The 20,372-nt window shown below is 28.8% G+C and overlaps 1 protein-coding gene across 1 annotated transcript in view; it reads left to right on the top strand.

Moving 5' to 3' along the window:
• The first annotated feature begins 2,163 nt into the window (after positions 1–2,163).
• LOC129962550 (mucin-17-like) overlaps positions 2,164–20,372 on the top strand; it is a 105,828-nt gene continuing 87,619 nt past the window's right edge. The window contains exon 1 of the mRNA XM_056076310.1: positions 2,164–2,448. The gene's annotated coding sequence lies outside the window, so the exon portion shown is untranslated. The remainder of the gene's footprint in view (positions 2,449–20,372) is intronic.

Here is a 20,372-nt window from a genome sequence, read left to right as displayed (position 1 = left end):
AATCTAATCGCTTGTAATATCAGAAAAGTGGTGTAGAAATTTTTCTTTCAGTATATTTTAACTATTATTTACTTTGTAGAAAGAAATATTTGTCCAAATAACATTCATTTATACATTCAAGTTTAAGTTAAAGGGAGATGCCCGTTCAATTAACTTCGAATATTGAAGGAAAAAAAAACATCCTGCCTTCTCAGACATTGCCATGTTTTAAACACGCCTTTCCATAAACAATTCTAGCTTCACTCGTGAAGTAATGATGTTAAAAAATTCTTGTTTTCCATGTCTTTTAAAAGTACTGAAGTAGTTTAAAGTTAAATATTTATCGATGAGCTACTTACAAATAATTAAATGTCCATCAGAAGTTCAAAATACTTAACATTCTGTTGTATTTCTATCAATTTCGTAAATAAAGTTCATTTTGAGCTTTAAATTGCAGAAATCACTATTTATTTTCAAAACATTGAAACTAGCTTTTAAGAAAGATAATGTATTGTTTTTCTACATCCTTAAAATAAACAATAATTTTAAAAATGCTGAACTCCGGTTACATTTGTCATCATATAATTGAAGTTTACGAAATTATTGCTGAAAAAGAAATGTCCCATTTGTCTAAAAAATATATTAAAAAATGTTTTGATTTTTTTATGTTTGTACCATTTTAACCCACAATAGAAAAGATTAGTTAGTATTTGTTTATTATTAGTATTTGTTTAGCTAGTGAATTGGCTGCTGGAAATAAACTTTATCATTTTAAGTCTGGATCAGATACCGAGTAGGACGACCGCTGAAGCAATGCATTTTTGTTACTTATAAAAAAAAAATCAAAATTTCGGGAAAAGACAATGTAATTACTGTCCTTCCGTAAATGTAAGATTCAGTATGGAAAAAATTTAATCGTAATCTTTTCGAATTTTAATTCAAATGAATAAGTACATTTTCATTTCTTAAAAATAATTTCAGAGGGAGACTGGGTTGTATTATATTTCAAAAGGAAAATTTATGAACTTAGTAAACCATTATTTAAACTAAAAGTAAAAATTTTGCTGATTTATTTTAATTGTTTAATAAAGGGTAAAATTGGAATAAAATTATAAGAAAATCTGAGTTTCAGCTGAAAAAAATGACACAATATTTTGTTTCTTCTCTTTTATCCTTAAAAAAAGAAATTACCCCTACATCTACTAGATTTAAGGTCAAAATTAAATTTAACATTTTTTTTAAAACTCAGACCCAAAATTTACTATATTTAAATTTTTTTTTATTTTATTAATTGAATAATTTCATTTAATGAGTTTCCTCTAAAAAATGTCATTATTTGCTATTGTTGAAATATTTAGAAATATAAAAATTTGGATTATTACATTTTGATGCCCGTATATTGTTCAAATCCATAAAACAAATAAAATTTGCACAAATTTTTCGATATTGGGAACTAATTGAAATAAAAGGAATAGTTAATTACATAAGCGGCGCCATACCGAAGATAACATTAGGAAATACTGTTTAGCACAAAAGAAGGTTATTGAAAATCGAATAACTGCAGTGCTAATTTTATTTTTCGTTTAATGCTCTATTAAAAAAATACATTTCAAAATTTTGAACTGTAATTATTTGAAAAGGAAGATAACCAAGACAAAAATCTTTTCTCATCTTTCTAAATATAGATAAAACGTTAATCATAATAAAATCCGAAACTTACAGGAACACTGAAAAATATTACCAAATCTCTCATTAAAACCATGAGTCATCACATCAAGGTCTATAATATTTAAGGACGAAATTATTCCCCAACAATACTCTGAAATTCCCTTCCTCCAAATCAAAGTATTAAAAAAAGCATCGTAGTCACATTATTTATTCACTTGTTCATAGTGCCTTATGCAAAAAGCAAGAAAGAATGGAAACGCCCGCGTCCCCAGTGGGGAAAAAAATGTTTACTTGCACGTAGGGGGTGACCGACGAGTGGCTTACAACCACCATTCAGCAGACCGGAGAAAGGGAGAGGAAGGAAAGGAACAAGAAATATTGAGAGAGAAGAAAAAGAAGAAGCCGAGGAGACGATAAAAAGTTCGACATCAGGTTGGTCCCCCCTCAAACGGAACCACATGACGTGCAGCAGCAGTGTCCACACAGCCCATCTCCTCCAATCGAGAAGCCAGCAGCCGAAGGCGGGTTCTGCCGCTATTTAAACCTGAATCCGACATCTCGCAAGGTTCTGGACTCTTGATTTCATGACGCGACTCGTCGGAAGATGAACTTTCCATCATTTCTCCGCGACTCCTCTCTCCTGCACTTGCCCATTGTTTCTTCTGCGGTGAATTCTTAAATGAAGCCCTGTTGCTGCTGAAGAACACACTAAACGATACTTTTGATACAGCAGCAAACACCCTGTTTGGACTGTGCCTTTTTGCGAGAAGATAACCATTTCTTTTTGTGAAGAAGATAGAGGTGAGTGAGAAGACTCTTTTCAATGTTGTGCGTTGGATAATTGATTCCCGCGCTTCTTGATTTGCGGCGGATTGAGTTATTTTATCGGTGTTGTAATATTTTCAACTTTCTTATTATTGTTTCCATTTTCCATTCATATAAATGTCAAATTATTCGATTTTATGTTATATTAGTTTCAAATTATTCGATTTCAAGTTATATTAATTTCAAATTATTCGATTTTATGTTGTATTATTTTAAAATTATTCGATTTCAAAATATATTAGTTTCAAATTATTCGATGCTTCATTAAAGTTCTTTTAATGAAACAATATCAATTTTTGACAGCGTTTCATTAAAAAGAACTATAGCATTTCATTTATGAAATATTGTGTTAAAGACATTGATTGCTTTAATATTAGTTAATTATTTCTTTTCATAGGCTTTAAAGTATTCATTTTTCAATTATGTGGATTTTTTAATAGTTATTATTACTATACAACAATAGATTCTTTTGAAATTTGATATTAATATCTTTAAGATTCTTATATTTCGATAATTAATTGCTCTGATATTTCACATAAAAATTTGGTGAATGTAATATTATTAATACGTAAATTAGTAATTTAATATAACGTTTTTTAAGTAATGAATAAATTTTTAAGCTTAAAACTTAATCCCAAAATTATGTACTAACTAATTAAATTAATATTTTTACTCGAATATTAAATTCTTCTCTGTTATTTAATAACTATCGATAATTTTATCTGTGATTTTGAAAATAATTTTTATGATTAAACTTTTCCCTGTGATTTATATTATCAAACTGAGCTTATAATGTGAACTATGATTTATATTATCAATTTTTTTCAATAATTTTTTCATGTTTAATAATTTTAATAAATTTATTAGAAGAATGAAATTTATATATAATTTCAAATTATTGACATTCCTATTTTTTTAGTCACCATATTTCATGTCATTTTCATTATAATTGTTCTATTACAAGGTACTCAATGCTTGCCAGAAATTAAATTAAGTATATGGTGGTTATTTGTTCTAGACATAATTATTTACTAAAAATTAAAGATATGCTTTCACTTAGCAACGACTAATATTTATATTTTTCCCATTCAAACAAATAAATGTCCGAAACCTCCACCACAATGAAATTTAATCTAATTCTTCGCACTTTCCGAATTTAAAAAAGCGCGAGCGACAAAGCGCAAATTTGCATGAAAGCGAAGGTTGAGCGAAAATCGACCGTTGCAGCGTTTTTATAGAGAGAAATTCTTCCATGTAGTTGATATATGCAGAATCTCACCCAATTACTCTTCCATGAATTCCGCTTTTTCACATTTGAATACGATAGTAGATATTGTAAAGAAATGGTTTATGAATATTATTAATTCAGTGAGTCACACACTTTTCGCACTTACCTACATTTGCCGTCTAGGGGATGTTGAAACGACGCGCTTTTGAAATCGAATAAAATCCCCCTTTCATAATATAAACCGTATTCTTCCTCCTTCCGAGATGGAACCGAAAAATAAGAAAAAGTCATGTTCTGCGAAGAACCCGCTTCGAAGGGATACTGATTTCGGAACAAATAGCGTAAGAAAGGGCGAGTTTTGTCTCAAGGCGCTCGTGATGGGATTTTTCTTCAACCGTTGCTGACCTGTGTGCATCGTTGTACCGTGACAAAAATGTGGTTATCATTTATAAGCTATTTATAGTCGTAAGACTCTCAAAAGGTAAGAGTGAACTCTCATTGTTGCGTTTCTGCCATCAATGAAATGCCTATTCACTTGAAATGAAAAAAATTGCGGACAAGCTATTTTTTAAAATTTTAGTAATATTTATATAAAATTGTTATTTTTGATGAAAGAGTTGTTGTTAAAAAAGTATTTAAATTTGTTATTTAATATAATTTAATTTATTATTTAAAAACTTTTCATATTTAAAGAAATATGTCACTATATTCATTTCAATAGTACGTTCGGTACATTTGAAACAATAAGGGCACATAGTAAGAATAAAAGAAAATTTTTCATATATAAAAAATAATGCCATTATATTAACTTCATTAATATGCTCATTGCATTTAAATCGGTAAGGGCATATAAGAAGAATTAAAGAATTTTTTTCATATTTATTGTCTGATTGTAAATATTATTGTATAATTTATCAATAACTGTTCTTAAAATTTAAAAAAAAAAACTGTTGCATCGAATAAAATGTAGATTTTTATAAAAACATGGCTATACAAATTCAATGCTTTAAAAGGCGTGAAGTGGGTTAAATATGATAATATGAAAGAAGTTGTTAATTTTTTAAAAAATATTTAATTTAATATTAAATTTTACTTTTGATTAAAGAATGTTTTAATTACATATTTATCTTGAACATGACTATTTTAGTCACCTTTTTTTTTTCACTGGTGTAGTATAAAATATTTTTGAGCGTCATTACCTAACAGAGAGAGAGTTCACTCTCTTATTTATCTCAAAGAGATAAATAAGAGAGTGAAGAATAATATTCCCTTTAAGAATAATATCAATTTTTAAAGGGGGCTTTAAAATGGATCTAAAATAAGTAGATTTTATTTAGGAATTAAGTATCTTTGCAATATCTAATGCGTAATTCTTTTGCTTTCCGCTGAATTTTCTTTAAGTCGATGTTGCAACAGATGATGAATTTTTGTGTTTAGAATTAGATATTTTACCTGACACATTTAAATGCCACAAAAAATTTGCCTTTTTATACATAAATTTAAAATTTCGCCCGGTGATATAGCTATGGTAAAAAAACAGAAAAAAAAATTCCCATTTGATCTTGTGTTTTGTAGCTTTAACTAAATCATTCGATCTACATAAGGGTTTCATCTCTTCCATCATTCGAGTGACTGGTCCTTTCTTTAGTCATCAGTCACAGAGAGAAAAGTTCATCCCGAGGAAGGGAAGGGCAGGAAAAGTGGTATAGTTCACCTGTCAGATGAGTTTTCGCACTTCCTCAAACGGATGGGATCTTGGGAAAGTTGAACTTGACCGCGAAAGGTGGAAACGGTAATGAAATGGAAGGAGAAGAGAAAAGAAACTGGAATGCACAAACTGCTTGCTCCCAGCGGGCAAAAGTCGAACGATAAATGCTTAATGGATGAAAGTTTAAGCTTCTTAACTCATGTCTTAGGTGGGTTAATTGCCTGAAATTTAGAAAATTTAACTGATAAACGAGATTACGAAGCAGAAACAAGAGTTTAAATTGACATTAATGGATGATCGTTACCATACCCTTGAGTTTGATAAATCTTTATTATTTTGAGGTTGTTACAGAATGTTAGTTCTTGAAGTATTAACCGAATAGTTATGATAATTATAAATATACAACTCATTTGAGTGGAAACCTGAAGATATGACAAGTAAGAATTAAAAAATTATTATTTAAGGGAATGTGATTTATTTTTTTAAAGATATTATTAAGACTAATTTTTATTATTCAAATTTTAATGACTGCGGTTTCTGAAATGTCTCCGTCTTAAATATAAAATTAATGACGGGTTCATATAAATGTGATGTGATGTTCATTATCATCGTGAGTATTTCTTTTTGCTTCCTTTTTATATGAACGCTAGACTTTAATGTCATTTAGCATTAAATGGTAAAGAGTTAATCGAATTATTATGATTATTTTATAAAGTTTCGAATGCATCACTGTTTATAATTACTAGACTTACTGATTTACTATAAATACTGACTAGGATATTAATAACATTATATTTTAAAACTATTAGTAATCAGTTCTCAGATTATTTTTTGTTATAAACTTTAAATAAGCATTACTTTACATATTATTTTTATCTTTAGAAAATTGAAAATATGAAAGGGGTCAGGGAAAATAGCTTCTCATTATTGAATATAATTCCATACATTATGACTATGATATATGGAACTATATTATAGTCATAGACTGCAGTGAATATATATTAATTGATAATAACCATATTGAGTTATTGTTAAATGTTGATTTTTTTATGTTGGACTTGACTTCATTCGAAATAAAATATAGTTGAGGAATTTGATTAAAATATCAAATTAAGCAGCATTTTTTTTAGGTATTAAGTAAAAATTTTATAATAGGATAAATAAAACAAGAACTTATAATTAAAAAAATCGTTTAAATATATTTTTGTGCAGGATTATTTAAAAGAGGTAATAGGAAGTAAATTGTTCTAAAATCTGTAATAATATAACTCAGTATAAATAATAAAAAATTGATATAAAAAGTTTTTTCCCGTTCATTATTACTTGAATTTATTGATTAATTTGTAGGATAAGAAACATCATTCAAAAATTAAAACCGATTTTCCCTGTGGGTTGAAATAAAACTTAATGCTGAAGGCCCGTTTGAAAAATTGATGACTTTTCTATGAACTAAACCCTGAAAAATTCAAGAGAATTAATCATTTGAAAAGATCGAAATATATATCCATTTAAGCTGTATAAAGGTGAACCTTGGAACTAGAAATATGACTTAAATTTGTTTTCATTGCGGGCAATACATTGTCAAACAAAATAAATTCATTTGTGCGAATTTTTACGCACGAATATATTTTGTGGTTATTTAAAATAATTTAGATGTTACTCAAGCAATTATTTGTATTTACATCACTATCAGTTTTGGTCTATTAAATTAGAAGAGTTAATTACTTGATCAATAAAATTATATATTTACTGCATTTTCATTTGAAACAACAAAAAAATAATTACTAGTAAGAAAAAATTATTTATCAATTCATTCTTTTAATTTTAATTGAAATATTCTCGAACTTAATTTGTTAGTATTGTTCAATTTCTTTATGAAAATCAATGAGGGAAAAGTTAAATTTTTTAAAAAATTAACGTTTATATTTGAGTCAATGCCCTTGAAGGGATTAACCGATGGCACGATATTTTCATACATCTTTCAAAAATATATAAAAACACGTACTTACTTTTATACTTTAAAAGGAATCATTAAAAATTGAGCGTGTTCTTCGCTATTCAAGTATCTCTCAAAACATCCGATACCATTTATTTTCGATTGCTATATTAAATTGTTAAATAGGTGTGAAAAAAAAATGACATCGACTTGTACGCATCGTTTAACATGAAGTTGAAGGGATTGAATCTCACCTTAACTGTATTTACACAATTGAATAGCCATTAACAGTGACCTATGGATTAGATAGTGCCAATGAACGGAAAAATATGACTTTGACAGCCACTGACGCGTGTGATTTCGCTGTATTAAAGATAAAATGGGCGAAGAAAAAAATCTCGATTTTCCCATTTAGATTTTCCATAAGGTTGGGAAAAAAATATCACTGGATTTTGAAGAGCGGAAATAAGATCCATTTGACGGTGATGTTCAAATCAACATGTATTTCCAAAGTGTTTTTCTTTATTTCCGTATTCTTTTTTAAATTACATATGTCATTTTCACTTTTATCGTTGCACATTCTGTGTGTTCGATCTGAGTATTTTGAAATATATAATGGTCCATGATCTGATTTTATGCCTTAGGGGAAAAACAACAGGTTGTTTATGGCATGTTTTGAAATTTTCAAAAACACTGCACTAGCAGTTTATGTGGAGATGTTTGTTTAAAAAAATGTAAAACATTCACAAATAAAAATTAAATATTCTTATCTTTTAAAAGAATATAATAATAAAAATTATCATAATTATAGAAACGTTTAATTATAAATTTATCATAATTTTTGCATTTCCAGAGACTTGCTTTTGATCCAACAATTGATATTTTATTTTAAAGCTCTTTTTACAGCCAATAGATTAAAAATATAAATAAATATAAACTTAGTTGAGAAAAATTATGATATATACATTCAACTCACATGCGATATTCCACCATTTTTAAAACGATTTCACGCAAAGTTGTGGAGGAATGAATGAACTAAGCTGATTTATTTTCATATTGTTTAAAAAATGATTTAGTAAATAAAAATAAAAGAATTAAAAAGTAAAATAAATAAATAAATAAATATAATTTATGATACCCCCCAATAACATCTCTCCCCCCCCTCTACACACACACGCATGCGCGCGCGCATGCACGCATATATATACATATCAATTGATCTATATTTGTTCTTTTATAATTTGAATAATTTTAAAAATAATCCCTTTAAATAAAATTTAAATTGTTATATTTGTAAAAAAAGTTGTCAATTGTTATATTTGTAAAAAAAGTTGTAAATTGTTATATTTGTAAAAAAAGTTGCAAATTGTTATATTTGTAAACTGAATTAAAAATAAATAGTAATATTTTTATGCAAAACATTAAACAGCTGAAAAGTAGTAAAAATTCTTAGATGAATTCTTTCTGAAAACTGTTTTAAAATATAAAACCAAATTCTAAAATCATGTAAATAAAATATAAAACCAAATTCTAACCATTTAAAAAATAAAATTCTCCAATATAAATCAATCACATTCATTGAACTTAAAGCATGCACTTTCAACAGCATTCTCTCTTCTTTTTAAACTGTAACATGACAGAGGACAAAAGAAATTTGAATAAAAAGCCTTAGAACTGGAATATTCTGAAATGTTTTGAAAAGAATGATTGCTTTACAACCGCAAGTAGACAGATAATATGGGACTAAATAATAAAAATATATAGGGCTACTCTCAAATCGAAATAATGAGCCTTCAAAGACTTATGACTTAATGTACCCTTCTAGAGTAATAGCTTTTCGTGAAGTACCAAAATACACAACACCAACTGAATAGCCATAACACGCAGCTACTCCTCACTTAACAACTGCACTTTCGTGACAAGCATAACAACGTGTAATTTTGACTCCTTTCACCATGACTCTTTCCAAATGTAAAGTAAACTCAGACAGAAAGAAAAAAAAAAGTCGCGTGCTTGCTTGCTTGCTTCAGCCAGTCTCTTGTAACGAAAATAAAGTAAAGAAAAAACGCGGCACAGGGAGTGCGAAATCGAAAGTTTAATGAAAATAATTCAACCATCATTTGCAGAAGAAGAAAATAAGTAAATAAAGGCAACGTCGTAGTGAAAAAGTTGAAATTTCTATAGAAAACTGACGGTGCAGAGCCATCTGATCATTCTTAATCCAACTATCGTGCCGCCAGTGTGAAAGGAAACTTATGAATGACTGAGCCAGCGAGGAATAAGGAAAGGACATGGATTATTCTTACAGATAACAGCAAACAAAGAGTTAGATGACTAATAAAAAAAATTTCTTCCCCATAAGAAGCTCTTCTGAAAGAAGTGACCAATTTACAGAAGGTTAAAGAGAGAAACCGAAAAAAAAATATCACTTGTTGCTTTCGCACGTCGTTCCTTATCTAATAGGTACGTTCGCAGAAGGCTTGAGCGACAGGTGAATGTTTTCGCTTTCACACGTCATGTGTAATTTATTTAATTTCAGTTTTGGATAAAATGCATTGTTGGGGAAGTATATTTGTATGTTGAATTCGATGCTGAAATTTCAATCAAATTACTTCTTAAATAAAAGAATTACTCTGTATTCGAAGACCAAAATGAGATGTAATTTTGTGGGTGGATCACATATTTTAATGCCACACTATGAATTATAATAACCTTGATTGTTTAGTCATAATACAGGTGCTATATTCATAGACTGTTAGCAAAAATGTCATTTGTTCTTAGATTGAAGAACGGGAGAATGTACGATTTTTGCCTGTTTTACTTGGGAAAGACTTGATTCATAAAAATGTCACTAAGATGGAAAGAGAAATAAATTAATTAAAAGTTGAACTTAAATGTATTTTGTGATAGTTCAGTTTATTAAGAATCAGCTTAAGTGGTTTAATTCGTTTCTTAATAAGAGAAACGTGAAAAAGTATATGTTTTAGGGTCAACTTTTTCCCCTTTGATGACATTTTCTTGTTAAATGAGGTAATTTATAAAAAGCTCATCTGATTTCATTTAAATGTTTCTATCTACATTCCATTAATAACATTAAATTTGTTAAAGGGTGGAAACACAACCATATGCTGTTCTAAATTTTTAGAAGTCGAAAATACATTTCTAGTATTCTCGTTCCCTCCACAAAAATATATCCTCATTAAAAATTAATAAACATTAAGGAAAAAGTGTTTTGTTTATTCTTTTTAATTTATAAATAACGCCTCGGCTAATTTATTAATGATATTTTCATTTTAATAGATAATTTATTAAACTTAAAAATTTTAATATTTTTAGGTTCTTATATTTGCAAGAAATATTTTAAATGCGTTATCACGATTTTAAGAAAAATGATACATATTTTTATACATTACATTATAACTTTACCTGTTATCAATGGTAATATATTTGTTAAATATTGGAGGCAAAATCACAGAAATTTCTCTTTAATAATCCCTTACAATAATCTTAAATTAGTTGCTTTTCCTAACTAACTTTAGGCTAAGAGCATTTTCATCTGAAGACTTAACCCAATTATGTCCCAAATCAGGAAATTAGTAGAACTCAGCTGGGCCTAAGACAGTATACACAAGTCTTACAATAAAACTTTGTTGTTCGAATTGAGGAATGCTCCGATGGACCCACTACTGGAGTCACTTTTCTTTCTCGGAAAGCAAATATTTCCTAGAAGCGTATATCTGAGACCCCTTCCTCAGTGTATACTATTCTCTGCTGACCTCCTACTCTCTCAGAGTCAAGGTTTTCTCACGGGCCGGCACGCCAGACGGACAGACAGACCTCCAGCCCTCATCCTGATGAAGGAAAGGTTAAGACTCACCGCTCCGAGGGGGACACATCCACCAACCACGGTTACAGCTATGCAAACAAATTCTAAACAATACCAGAAGAATCCCGCAGGAATGAAAAAGAAAAGATAAACAAGGAGAAAAATAACAACTAGGAGAACTTTTTTTTATTCTATGAAAAGGAGATAGAAGGTGTTTCTTTTTTTTTTCTCTTACTTTTTTTCAAATCGCCAATGCCTTCCTCAGGCCAAAACGCAGCAACAAGGGTCACGGTTGAAAACGCCCACGACTCGAAGGCAAGAATCACGGGCAAATGGGAACTTTAAGGGACGACGTGACCAGTTTCACCTGTGGCAGGCAGCAAGCAGACACTGGAGAGATGGGATTCATCTCTCTGACCCCGACACTCTCTGCTCTTACTTTTCATTGCTTCATCCTCCCTGCTTCTTCAGACTGGAAACTTTTCTTCTGTTACAAACGATTGTTTCTACATAGAAGCCATCTGACCCTTGCGGATTATTTATGCCTTTTCTTGCAAATAAAATCTAGTAGGTGGGGCTCAGGTGGGCTGCTGATACGATGATTAGGCTGTTTACGAGTAATTTCATTTTTAATGATATATTTGGTTAGCAAATGCTTTTACAGTATTGTCAATCCAAATTTAATTCATATAATTTTCCCCATTTTAATGTTTCCGATAATGACTAAGATGGAATTCATTAGGTTAGAATCATGGAATAATTAAATGAAAACAGCTTCAAGAATGTTTTGATCTTTATCACAGCATTATTTCTAGCTCTTGTTTTTCAAGAAGTATTTGAAATCAAATATTTAATTAGATCATAATAATTACTGCATCGTACCTGAATAAAAATTAGTTAATTAAATATTGATTAAGAGAGTTATTGAGTTCATATTTATTTTAAGACGACAAATTTAATTATTTTTTTTTTCTAATTCCTGGTAAAGTTATTATTTTTTTAATTTTATAAACTAATGCGGAGTTTTACCTTAAAAATTCCCGTATTAATGTATCTGAATACGTTCACTGAATTTCTCATTTTTTTAGTAATATGAATAAATAAAAAAAAAGCACCTGTTATGGTATTGGTACTGTAACAAATTTTTGCTAAAGCATCAATACTGTGACTGCATACTGCTAAAATATTATAACAAACGCTTTTGAATCAGTTTTTAATATATAAGAAATTATATAAGTATACATAAATTCGGTGCATTTGTTTGAATCTTCTAATGAATGCAAAAATATACTTCGTAACTAAATTCTCGTATATTTTACCTTAAAAACCCTATTGAATATTCAGAATCGGACGTCTTTATTATTATTGCTTTTTAGACAATCTTTTTAAAAAGATCTAAATATTTTAAAATAAGCAAATATAAATGAAATTTTATTTACATTCACCGTTATAATAGTGTAATATAATTCAAAGCCTAAGCAGAATTAGTCAGATGTAGCTGGCAACAAACTAAATATCTACCAATATGAATTGTCAAATCATCTGGGAGGTGTACAGCTGTTTTCAAAATCATAGTCAATGAATTGAGAGGACATGACGATATATGCGTACTTTGTTGCTCCTTCTCTCAAAATTTAACCAACGAACAAAATATTCTTAGAAGCTAGAAATCTACTTTTATATCTTACATTAATTCAGAGTGTTTTATGCCCAAACGCAGAATCAAATTTCAAGGTGCTTTCTCACATAATTCATATCCCGATTGTTCTTCTGCCGGAAATATTCCTACCCAGAGGAGAAAGCGCCGTCATATTTACTCTCAATTTTCTTTTTTATATTTTTTTATTTCCCTAAGCTGCTACCTTATCCTAGGCGAAAAACACATCTGTCCTGGAAGGGTCAGCGGCATTCCGAACGTTCCTTCCAGGAAAAAGCGGATGACTAACAAGCAAGAACTCGAGCAAGGTGTAATTTGCCTTGGACCCGAAGGGGGGAAAGTAAGTAACCGTCTGCTCTGTTCCTGATCCCGTTCCGTAAAAGGGCGACCCGTTTCAGTTCAAGTTCAGAACGGAAAGATTTATCTCGGATCTGCTTTTTGACAATGTTAAGGCTGTGTCTGATTGTCGGACTAGATTTTAACAAATGATTCGCTGTTCTAAGCTGACATGAGATGGCTTTTTAGTTTTTCTTCTTTCTTGAACGGTGTTTTTCGTCGTTGGTGATTTGAGAAGATGTTCAGACATCACATGACCCCGCGGGAGGGGGGATGGATGGATGAAAGCAGAAAATGGAAAACAATCAACCGTTAATTCTTAGGATAATCTTGTCTTAGCTCGGTGGTTTTTCTCCTTTTCCTGCCTTTAGTCAATGACTAAACAATGTCGGAGGATTCATCGATCCAAGACTGATTATAGCTGAACTAGAGGCCTGCTTAAAATCAGAGTTTGACACATAAGCATAGAAGAAAAGTCTTTACAAAAATAGATATTTTGTAAAAATGTTCAAAACAATATCGTGGAATTGAAGATAATCTAAATAAGATATTTCTGTACTACTGATAGCAAAAAAGAATATTTTAAAAGAAATTCGAGATCTTCCCCTTTTTTATTTTCAAAAATATGCGCCAAGCTATGATTCTTAATGCTTTTATAATATTCGAACTATCTCTTTAAAGATTATTTTCTAAGAAAGTAATATCAATCATTCTAAAATACAATTCATTATATTCAAACAAATACTTAATCCCAAAAAAAATGTTTTCAGAATTTGTATTAGTATATATTATATTATTAAGATATTATTTATAATAAAATTATAACACAATTATATTCGTAAGTATGACAAACAATTTTATTAAAATTTCACGGACATATATCTCGTATGAAGCAATGATTCATTACTATTTTGGAAGCGAGTTAATATCTGTGTCCATATGTCTTTTATTATGATAGTAAATCTCTAAAGTAGAATTCAAATGAATATTTTGAAACTCAAATTTTATAAAAAATTTCAATATTAGTAACAAAAGAATATTTATTCTCATTTTAGTTGAAATTTAATTTTCTGTTATAATAAGTGTACTTTTAATTAAAAGAATAATAATGTAATTCCAAATTTCTTATTTTAGATCAAATTATTTTCATTGTCTTTGCCTTTATTTTAATATCCTTAATCATATTACAAAGTAAAAATTAATTTAAAAATTGTTTGGTACAATTGCTTATGTGATATACGTACCGAATATAGTAAAAATTTAAATTTTGAAACCATTGCGCATTTTGTTGAAGGAAAAAAGACACGATGTCACAATGCAGTGTAAGAAAATGTGCAGTTACTTTCATCATGTGGCTATGATGCCACGAGAACAGAATTCGTTGATTTAAAATTTTCAAACCTCACGAAAGAAAAGCACGCATGTGTTATTATAGGATTTTCTTTCAAACAACAACAACAACAAACAGTAAATACTTTGCATGTCATTTTTATAGTATCCCCTTCCATGGTTATTTTTTGCTAAAGTATTATTTTTTCTGAAAGAACATTAAATTCTGCTTTTTATTACACCTGAATGATGAATGTGAGAAGTATAATTGAAAATTTCAGAAAAAGATTTTTACATTTTTTAAATAGATTTTTCCTTTTACTTGATTACATGAATGATTGTTTCTTTCACCGAATCCTCTTTTATTTTGTTTTTCCTTACTAATGTGATCCCGAATCGTAGGGGGAAGAACCTTTAAACAATCAGCCATTAACTTCTAAGTTAATGCTCTTCTGGAGAGGAGCTTTACGTACAATTTTGAGTCGTTGCCTCAGCTTAAAAACTGTAATTACTTCATCGCCATGGGATCATTAGTATGAAGGTTAACCGAAGAAGGCAACAAAGTGACAATAAAAATGCATAATAAGTTTTTTCAAAAAAGAAAGAGATTTTAAAATTGTTTTGGATTTGAATAGTTCAAAGAATTCTAAAACTTTAATCTTAGGTATTTATAGGGTTAAGCGACATTGTATCTAATTTACTGAAAATAGTTTCATATCTGCCAACATATGATTTTTTTCTATCTGATATTAAATAATTTTTTTGAATTTACTTTATAGAAAATTCATGCTCTTCTAAAGAATTAATAAATAACATATCCTTTTAGAATTTTTTCAGATTCTTTTCCTTCATCACCATTAAAGTATTGAAAGCCGAATCTATATTTAAGAATATGTAACATTGTGAAGCTTCTTTAAACGAGATCCTTATTTCAAATAATCTTAAACATGCTTGAAATTTATAAGTGTACCTAAGTAAATGGAGTTATATTGTGAACCTAAGACATGTAATTTACTTACTGTAATTAATTTTTAAATATATTATTTAGTTTATAAATGTCATGCTATAATATGAAAAAATGAAGATGTGAATAATTTAGACATTTTTATAGTATTTAAATCGTTATTTTTATCGTATTTTAAATTGTTGAAGGAATAATATTTAGTTGTTCTGAACCCAATATTGAATTATCCTAACATTTTCAAATAATAATTTTATTAAATTTTGCTCCGAAATTATCAATATTAATTTGATATTAATATTGTTCGTATATTTTAAATGTATTTTTTTAAATAATATTGTAAAACAGGAAATATTCCCAATTATACAGAATGAGCTTCGGGGAACTCTAGGGAAAAAAATCCGTTTGAAACTGGAAAAATTTCAACACGAGACCCGATTCTACATGAGATATATTGTATATAAGTCCATTTTAAGCTTTTACCAATGTATTTTTTTTGTTCGAATGTATCTAATTAGGTAAGATTTTTTATTTAGGAAATGTGTTGTTAATTAATGTCAATTAAGCGCCTACAGAACATTTGAGATGTTATGGAGAACCGATTATCTTTTGTATTGAATCTTAACGTTTTGTGAATGAATTAATGTTTGGATTACAAAGTTAAAATTTCTGTAATTTGACTCTCTAATTTCTGTAATTTGACTCTCTAATTTCTGTAATTTGACTCTCTAATTTCTGTAATTTGACTCTCTAATTTCTGTAATTTGACTTGATATTTGGACGACAGAGTTAAAAGGTTAAATCCGTCGTTGTCCGTTGTCATCCCACTGACATAGAAGTTTGGAGAATGTGGTACCAGATCATACATTATACTCATCTGTTGTTTACTTTAATGAAAATTTAAAATGAGATGCTAAACTACATTATATAGAACAATTATTTCAAAACTTTATTTTTATTTTAATTCTTACCAGTAAATAGCTATATATAAATGCATGCTTCGTTTAGAACTTCGCTTAAGTCCCAAGGCCAACATTTTTTAATTCGAGATGCTAAGTGATTTTAATGGTTCGTCATATTTTTATTGAGTGTTTTCATTTTAATCTTCATCGTTTGCATTTTTTTTTTCACTGAACAAGCGATCGTAGTCGGGGGAAAATCTTCATAGAAACCTTTAAAAGTTTTTAAAAGCAATTAGTTTTCACCATTTCATCTTCAGATCCATATTATTTATTGTATCACACATCACCATATTTTCTTACAGTGTTACCAAAGACTTTTAGGCTCTTAGTATACATTTTTTTTTTCTTATTAACCGTATGTCTCGCGCAGTTTAACTTTTCTTGGTTCTTGAGCCATTAAAATCGGCAAACCAGTCTAATCCAGCCACGAACCACTGCACTTTTTCTCCTTCAATTAAAAAAAAAAAAAAAAAAAAAAAAACTTCATAGAAACGTCGTGATTTTAAGAAAACCTTGAATATCCATCCACAGGGTGCATTTTAGGTCTAGCTTAGAATCTGCTTAGAATTCGAAGCATGTATTGGTTTCACTAATTTTGATATTATAATAAAAAACTTCAAGCAAAAGAACTTTGTTCAGATGTCTCAAATTAAAAGGGTTTAAGTAACAAAAGTACCATTAGTTATCTGATATAGATTTACATATTTTCTTTTAAAGAGGGAAATGAACTTTTACCAAATGAAATATAAATAACAGCTTCATAGAAAGTCTGAACAAAGCAGTTGACACATGTGAATTGCCTTTAGAGACATGTTCATATATGAGTTCCCTTGAAAGACATCTTGATAATCTGTAACGCATAAGTAATTTGGTAATTAATATTCATAAATAGAAGCAAATGAATCAGCTGTTAGTATCCGAAGCAAGCAATATTAGTTAAAAGTTTGACAACCTTCACTAATTCTTTTCTTTAATTTATTAGAAGTTACAGAAGGTAGAACACCTGAGATGCAATTTGCATAAAAAATCGCACTAGAAAGAACGTGATAAACTTCCTTAGCCTAATGTTATCCGAGAAATGAGGAAATATGAGTTAAGCATATAATTAAGCAAGTTACACTATTGCTTGCACTTAGTTAAACTGGATTGAGCGAGAAAAATATGGTCAGAGTGTAGCTGTGAGCTGTATTAAATGGAGGCCACACTCAGTTTCAAAGTGACTCAAGTCGGGAAGCTATTACCAAGTCATTGACATGCATTGGGATGGAATACATTCGAGAGTGATTAGGGATCTCTGTCGAATTCAAGTTTCATGTGGAGGAGTATAATGTTTTGGTCGACATGTGATATATTAATTTCAAAGAATAAAAGAATTTTTAGTTTAAAAAATAAAATCAGAATGAGAAAGATAAAAAGTCGTTAATGAAGAAATTCAGTTTATCATAAAAGAAACTGATCTACAAATTCTAAATTTACCAATTAGTACTGAAATTTCTTATCATATGATACGCATTCTTCTAATGTTGAAAAAAAAATTGTTTTATAAGGAATATATGCCAGTTTCTTTTAATTGGTGACATATAAAAAAAGTTCATTTATTGGGTTATATTTACGAATTTTGAAATGAATTTGAATAGAAAAATTCCTAATTATTTGTGAAATATGAATATGCAGCATATGCACTCACGAAAAAAAGATAATAATACTCTTTAATAACATTTCCTTTTATTACAGAAAATGTTATATTATTTGGTAAATAATATTAATAATTTTACTAGAAATAACATGGTCATTATTTAAACTTTTTATAAATTGTACTAATATTCTAATAAGGACTGTTTAACCTTAATAAATGTAGGACTTTATTTGTTTCTTCCATTTCATACTGAAATTCCCCAGCAACTATTTTAATGAAATTACTTTTAAAAGAAAACTATGAAACTTTAAATTATGAGAAAATTTCAGATCCTAAGATATGAAAATTACTACAAAATACTATTAAATAATCAATATATAAAAAATATCAATCGAAAACTTTCAGATCATAAGAATTGAAAGTTTTCTATTGATTTTTTTATATATTGATTGTTTTTGCTCCACATTGATAATTTTTGCTCCAAATTTTATAAAATTCTGTATATTTTATTTTATTTCATTTGGTACCGCCCATCAAATAAAGCCCATGCTATAAATTAAGACACATGAAATGATTCTTTCTAATCAGTTTCATAAAATAGAAAATATCCTTTTTGAAATAAAAAATGATAAATCTTAATATTTTCTATCACATCACTCCAAATGCCACATGTTGTAATGTTTGAATTGTTACATCACTTTATTTATCTGAAATGCACCTTTGAAAAACAAGAATCATTTAATGAAACCGAAAATAGATTGATTTGATTTAATTTTAAAGATTAATTTGATTTAATTTTGGAAATCTGAATGCACAGGATGTAATTACTCTAATTTAATAAATAATTTTAATTCCATACAGTAATCTACATAAATTTTCTGGACAGATTCCTTCTATCATTAGCATTTTTGATAAATTAAAAAAATTAATTAAAGAGCCAACTCAAATATTTAGCTTTATGTCCCGGATTGACATTCATGTCTGCTGATATCTAGATTCATCTGGGCTGAAATTCAGAAAATCTGATTACTATAGTGCACAATTTTGCTGTTATAGCAGACATACTTTTAGCAAAACATTCAAATGGTATTGAGCAAAAACATTTCGATTTAAAAACCTAAGTAGAGAAATTTGTTAATATTTCATTTCAAATTAAATTATTGTGATTAAAGAAGTGGAAAATAAATTAAAGTTATAATAGAAACTGACACCATTAACAAAACGTAAACAATCCGAGTAGATTGTTGTTGAGATACGCCATTATGCCGATGATCGGTGGAAGTGTGACCTCTTAATGGACGCCCAAAGCAAACAAATAAGGTCAAGGCTAATGACAGTAGACCTTCTAATGGCAATGATTACTCTAACCCTCTGATGACGACGCGTGTGCTAAATGAAGAGTCAATTCATTGAGGAATTATCTTTTTTTTTTCTTTCACCTTTCTCTTAATATTGCAAGATTGTAGAAATCGAATGTCATAAGCACAGGAATGAGGAAGACAAGGAATTGCCATAATTAGCAGCAATTCCAGTTATGGCATTTCGTCATCGATATCTTCAAGTATGCGTGTTCTTAGAAATATGCATATGATGTCTTGCATGCTTTACAGCAGTTGGGTTTCAACCATGGAACCACAAAATTTCTCTTACGAAGGTAAACCAAATCAGTTAGTAATTTCAAAATTTCTTTAAATATTTGTGAAAATGGCATCAGTTCTATAATAGCTCATGGTATGATGATGTCAAATCCTTTTGCTTCTTATTTATAGCCAGTATTGTTAAAATATTTGTTGAAAATTATTGTAACGTGAGAAGCTATATCTTTAAGACCTGTAAAATCTCTTGGAGTAAATGCAGCCAAAAGAGTTTAAACCCTTGTACATTCTAAATTTAATAAACTAAAGTTTTTTTTAATTGATTTCATTCAATATTTAATATCATACCTTTACATATATATAATAATAAACATAAGCATAGGATATATTGCATGTTTTACAGCAGCTAAGTTTCAACCATGGAACCACAGACTTTGTCTTACGAAGATAAATCAAATCAATTAGGAAAATTTTAAAATTTAGTGAAGTATTTGAGAAAATGGCTCCAATTCTATAATAACTAATGGTTTGAATGGACATCAAATCATTTTGTTGTTTATTTAAGGCCAATATTGTTAAAATATTTTTGAAAATTATTGTATCCTGAGAAGTTATATCTTTAAGATCTAGAAAATCTCCGGGAATGAATGCAGCCAGAAGAATTAATAAATTAATTTTTTTAATTGATTTCACTAAATAATTAATACTGCAATAATATTTATACAT

This window comes from Argiope bruennichi, chromosome 3 (genome assembly GCF_947563725.1).
Source record: "Argiope bruennichi chromosome 3, qqArgBrue1.1, whole genome shotgun sequence".
NCBI classification, from domain to species: domain Eukaryota; kingdom Metazoa; phylum Arthropoda; class Arachnida; order Araneae; family Araneidae; genus Argiope; species Argiope bruennichi.
This window is presented reverse-complemented; position numbering and strand designations above follow the sequence as displayed.